The following is a 6,400-nucleotide window of genomic DNA, read 5'->3' on the forward strand; positions in this document are numbered from 1 at the left end:
TCCTGCTGATGCTCATTTGTTTGATTGGCAGCAGCAGGCTGGTAAATGGGGGAGTAGTGATCTTTGACACCGGACAATGATATCACTTCTAGTGCAACCTGGAAGCAACAGCATTGGGTTTCCATAGAGTTTCAGGGCGAGTGCTAGACCATTGTCCTGGTGCAATGTCAGTGCCTCCGGGTCATGCTGGAAGTGATGTCATTGTGTGTCAACAAATATTGCCCCCCCTTGCAGGAAGTATCTGCCTTTCTCCATCTCCTGCTGGTTGCCAAACAACCCTGTATGTGAAGGGAGTGGCCTTCCTCAGTTCAGCTTCAGGTAAAACACAGTTTTGTCAATTACATATCTGCCCCCAAACAAATCCGGCTGCCCTGTATAATTTTCCACATATGAAACTGAAGAAATTCCTTTCAGACCTCCATTCTACCACTGAAAGTGGAGTGAAAAGTGAGAGGCTGGCACCACCACAAGGCTTAGGGGTATCCAGGCCAGAACACCTCTACCCTTCTCTCCCCCCACAAAAGGGAGAGTGAGTTCCTTGAAGTCGCCTCTAGCTCCCCAGCCTACCTTTGCTTCTCATCTCCTCTGCGGAATGTTTTGCTTCAAAGAAAGATCTCTTGTTTTTAAACCAGGCTGACCACTGTGCAATTTGAATTTCAGATGTGGAAGCCAAACAGGGTTTTTTTTCTTATAATTGCCTCTGCTCATAACACTATGCAGCACTGTCCCCAGGGGGAATTTTTGTTAGTTCTTCAACACCTGCCTAATATCCTAGATCTAATCATCATCTTCTCTAACACTTCAGAGAAGAGAAAAACTCCTCCATGACCTCAACTGGCATCACCAGGAGAAAAATGATCACGTATTATCCTTTATATATTGATCTACCAATCTTGTAGTATATACCACTGGAAGTTCTTCAGAGATCCTCTTATGCTTTTCATGCATATCTTATATGTGGAAGACTTTCCTCCTCTTTTGAATACACATCAATCCACTTTTAATGAGAATGAGGTGCACTTAAGACTGCATTTCAATATTGTTCCTGAGCTTTTTGGTGTCCAGCTGTGCTCTGTCTAACAACACAAGAATGTGTGAATCACGTCCAAGCTCCATTTAGTCCAGGATCCTGTTACCTTCAATTTTGCTAACCGAGAGCCTTTTGGGTGCTGAGAGCATCTAAGGGCAGAGGATGGGGAAAACAATGCTGTGCAACTCTGAGATGCTGCTTCAAGGTACTCTCCCCAAAGTGACATGATTTGTGGGATGTCATCCCCCCTGATTTTGCTCCCACTGCTCCAGTGAGCGAGGGCAGGAGCTGAAGCATCAGAGGAGTTCTGCTGTAGAGGGCAACCTGGTAAGTCTATGTTATCTACAGTGACCAACGACATGCCATAGAATACCCACAGCAAGGGTAGAGAGGCCATATCCCAGTAACAGTCATTTGGAGGAATACTGGCTTCGAACACAAGTCCCACATGAGTTAGCTACATTAAAGTGTATAAGTTAAAGGTTTCCCTTGTGTGAAAGCCAGTCGAATCCGACTCTAGGGATGTGGTGCTCATCTCCGTTTCCAAGCCAAAGAGCCAGCGCTGTCCAAAGACATTTATGTGATCATGTGGCCGGCATGACTAGACGCCGAGGCGCACGGAATGCTGTTACCTTCCCACCTATTTATCTACTTGCAGTTTCTTGCTTTGCTAGGTTGGCAGGAGCTGGGACCAGAGACAGGAGCTCACTCCGTCATGCGGTACTTGGGTCTCGAACTGCTGAACTACCGACCTTCTGGTCTGCAGTTCAGTGTCTTAACCACTTGAGCCAACGCAGCCCTAAAACATTGAAGTATATAACCCCCTTTTAATGAGAATATAAAGTACATTATTGGTTCTCTTTACACCCTTACCACCATGAGAGTTTCTGGACTAAACAAATGTGGTGGTGGGGAAGCCTTTTCATTCCTCAACACAAGATAGGGCACCAAATCAAGAGAGACCGTCTTTGTGAAAAAAGGGAATATGAGTGAGCTGCAAAGGGCGATTTCCCAAACAATTATTATGTATGAAACTTATCCTGGTTTACTTTAGTGCTAAAACTAATCTTGTCCACTGAAGCACTGTACTTCAGAAGTTCATATTGATTGTTCATCCCCAAGGAAAAAGGAATTGCACCTGAATATAGCTGCACTCTTTCAAAATTCCCCTATGCCCCAATCCTTTTTGGTATTTTTTTTGCATGTGTGTGTGTGTGTGTGTGTACCGGTGCCTGGATGTCATGGCGACCTCTGGCAACTCCTACTGGGGCATGGAGGACATTCAGAGAAGTGGCTTGATAGCCTGCTTCTGCCTCCCGGCCCTGGTATTCTTTGGGGGTCCCCCATCCAAATTCTTGCCAGAGTTGGCCTTGCTTAGCTTCCAAGATCTGGTGAGATTGGGCTTGCCTGGGCTATCCAGGTCAGGGCACCATATGTCCCAGATTTTTGACCACACACCACCTCTACAGATTGCTGTAGTCCAAAACTACCATAGGTGTAATAGTCAGGGCTGTCCATATCCAGCCTCTTTTAAAGGGGGGGAAGAAGCTGGGATCCTCTGATTATTTATTTAGTAGGAAAAAGAGACCAAAAGGGACAAAGCTAGGCTACCACACCCCATGACCTGCTTTTTCATTCAGCCAGTGTACCCAATTCCTTCTGCAGTGATGCTTTTTCCATCTGCAAAGAAGATCTTCTCCTTTGTGCAGGGATCAAGATCTGAGAAGAATTCCTGATTGCTTCTCATGTGGCTTGTGGCACCTGAATCAATGTGCCATCCACTTGACGTGTTGCTCTGTGTAGCCTTTAGACATCCATTCCATTCTTCATCTACAAATTGACTCGCAGCTTTCTTAGTCTTTTCTTTGGGCGATTCTGTAATTTGTTTTCTCTGTTTATCTCTCCACATTTAACAGTTCTTTTTCAGATGACCAGCCCTTTTGCACCTTGGTTTCTGTCACGTGCTTTATCGCCTCATTTACCTTGGGAGCTGTTTCTGGCTTTTCGGTGTCTTCACCTGCTTGTAGTTCTTTTCTGTGATTATACTCATTCATTAATTTGCTGTTAACATATTTAAGTATTAGATCTGCTTCTGGTCTAGTCTCAAGGGCATTGATAAGTGGACCATAGGACTCTAAAAGACTGCACAGTAATAGTGCCACTATCTGATTGTCTTTCATCTCCAAGCCCACACAGCTGTTCCACAGTGTCTAGCATGGTATTTACGTGTTCATGCATATCTTGCTCTCTGCCAAGTCTCATTTTATACAGGTTACACAGTAGATATAGCTTGCTGTTTAGGTTTGAACACTCATGCACTTTATGGAGTGCATTCCACATACCTTTAGCTGTTTCTTCTTTCCTTATGTGGATCAGCTGATCATCTTCCACTAACAGGCTTATAGTTGCCTTTGCATGCCTGTTTTTCTTGTCCTAATTCTGCAGGATCATTGAGTGGTCTGTCAGTGCTTAAAACACCCCAGAGGTCATCTTCACACAGCAGCATTTCAGCTGGAACTTCCACAACTGATAATTGCTATTATTCAGTTTGGCCACTGGAAGCTTAACATCTGCACTGCTGGCCATCTTCCTCTGGATCGGGTGTGCCCCTCCTTTCTCTTACTGACTCACAGTTATAGCTTTCTTGCCATTTATCCCGGGGGCTGGGCCCAGAATCTGTTGGCAGAGTTCTGGAAATAATCCAATCCATGCTTTGGAGTTCACTTTCTATGAATTTACTGCAACAGGATTATGCAAAAAGACAATAACTGAGTGCAGATCATTAAGACAACAGAGAGGCCTTCAGAGCACAAGCGCTAAGACATACTAACACACTCAGGGGTCATTTCGTAGACAAAGAGGTGCATGAGCTCATTAGCATAACTCATTAGCATATGCCACACCCCCTGACATCACCGGAGGTGTGTCAGAAGGCAACACCCACCGCTCAGGCTCCACTGGACTGTTTTGGATTGCTAGCTATTGGGGGGGGGGAACGTGCAGATCTGTCCTTGCAGAGGAGCAAGAGCTTGTGCCTGAATAAAACTTGGTTTTAAAGGTGCCACTGGACCGTTTCGGACCGGGGGGCCCAGGGGGGAGCTCTGCAACTTACCTGGCTGCTTCTTGCTCTGAGGGCTGCCGGGAGCAGAGGGTGGGGCTTGTTGCATGTGCCCGCCCCCTGGGCTCTTTACTGCCGGAGCTCCGCTCCTGTGCACTCCTGCAGGAAATGACCCCTGGGTAGGCTGAACTACAAGAGAAAAACATTCAATAAACCCTGGACACTAGAGAATGCTCCACAGCTCTCCCTAGGGTACAAGTGGACCAAACTACTCTTTCAGCAGTATTTACAATAACTGGAGTCTTAGCAGGCTATGGCTTCTCCAACAAAAGTGTCAGACTGGTGTCTGGGAGCACTAAGTTTGAACCCCCACTCTGCCTGGGAAGTTTTCTGGGTGACCCTGGGCCCATCCCACCCTCTCAGCCTAACCTACCTCATGAGGTTGCTGTGAAGATTAAATAAATAAATGTCTGAATGAAGTTTATTTTTCATATAATTGAGAGAATCAGAGTGTGGCCAATATTGAAGAAATCTCCTGTATTATGCCATTAAGACCGATGCTCCCTCTAAGCTGTGGAGTCTTGTGAACAAAAATTCTACTTTGTGAGCTACGGGCATTAAAGTTGTGAGCGAGCGATTTGGCCACTGCATAAATTAGTGTGCTCTGGAGCCATCCTTCTGGAGCTAAGACAGAAATGTGTGAGCCGGAGGCTAAAAAAACCCCTGTGAGCTAGCTCACATTAACTCAGCATAGAGGGAACACTGGTTAAGATCTATGTAGCATGAGGCTTGTAACTAATTTTAACATGGATATTTTCAGGGCAGGATTTTCTAAACTTCAAAAGCAGCTTTTGAGATAGGGATATGGACAAGGAGGCAAGTCCTTTAGATAAACTGGGATTTGTTTCATTGTCTCTTCCACTTGACCCTTTGGTTCTGGGATTTTACCTCACAATTTCATTCTGGGCCCTGTGGGCTCTGCCCCTTGATCCCAGAGGTCTCATATTTGAGCCTCTGGCCGGGTTCTGCCCCTGAATGGGTGCACAGCCCCACCCCCTTGCCAGATTTGTACCTTCTAAAAGCTGGCAACCCTCTGGGATTGCATACTCAGTGCTCATTAATACAAGCAGTATTCCCCATCTGGCTAGCTTTGTTATGGGGAGGGGAATTTCTTCTTCCAAAATCCACTTTTTTAGATCTAGCTATTGATTCCTCTTATTCTCTTTTTTAAAAGGAGAATTTCTTTTTCACTTATCTTTGAACAGAAATCAATGTTTCAGAACTTCATCTCTTAAACGTTGTTTTATGTTACACCCTATGGGATTCAGGGAGCTGCGGTGGCTCAAGTGGTTAAGACGCTGAACTGCAGGCTATTAGACCTCCACAAAATGGCCACCTGTATTAGACCTCCCCAAAATGTCCACTGGCATTAGACCTTCTCAAAATGGCCGACTATGTTAGACCTCCCCAAAATGGCCACCAGTACCAGACCTTCCAAAGATGGCTGCCAATCACAGACCTTCCCAAAATGGCCACCTGCCAGCCCACCCCAGCAGCAGAGCAACCATACATATTGCAAAATCAGGGGGACTAGCAGGCTTCCCAAGTACTTACCTTGGTTTGGTGGGGGACACAGATGTCTTCGCAGGATCATTCCCATGGGGACAACAGATGCACTGCACCAGGCCATTGCCAGGAAGTGACGCCGGGCGATGAAGCTACCAGTGGGGGATGGTATAATAGAAGGGAAAAACTAGGGCCCCAGGCAGCCTCACCAACTGCCCCTATACCCACAGCACCTCCCAATTCACCCCACACCACAGGAGTGTTCTGTCCCGCTTTCCCCCCCCTTTTCTTTTCTCTTTTCTTTTTCTTTTACTAAAAGCGGCTGGAACTGCCCCAAGCAGCCCAGCCAGCCTCTGCCACCAATGCAGAGCGTGCCACAGCCGTCAGCGTCACCAGTTTGTTCTCTCAGCAAATGCCAACACCACTGCTGCCAATAAGCCGCCGCCGCTGAGAGCCTCTTCAGGCTGTCGTCCATCGATAAGCCACCGCCACCAAGAGCCTCTTCAGGCTGTCATCCCTGTCTCTGCACTCGTCCCGATGCCGGTGAGATCCACCGCCCAGGCCCCAAGCCTACAAAGCCTCCCTAACTGCCTTGTGCTCCTTCCTCTCGGAGCACAAGGCGAGCAACTGCCATATATGGAAGACTAGCAGTAAAGCCCGTTGTGAAAGCAATACAACGGGATCTAGAAAGAGGCTCTGGAGGAGTGCTCTGGCTTTGGGCAAACAGTGTCAATTTGCTGTGGTGA

This window comes from Gekko japonicus, unplaced genomic scaffold, assembly GCF_001447785.1.
Source record: "Gekko japonicus isolate JY-2015 unplaced genomic scaffold, Gekko_japonicus_V1.1 scaffold272, whole genome shotgun sequence".
NCBI classification, from domain to species: Eukaryota; Metazoa; Chordata; class Lepidosauria; order Squamata; family Gekkonidae; genus Gekko; species Gekko japonicus.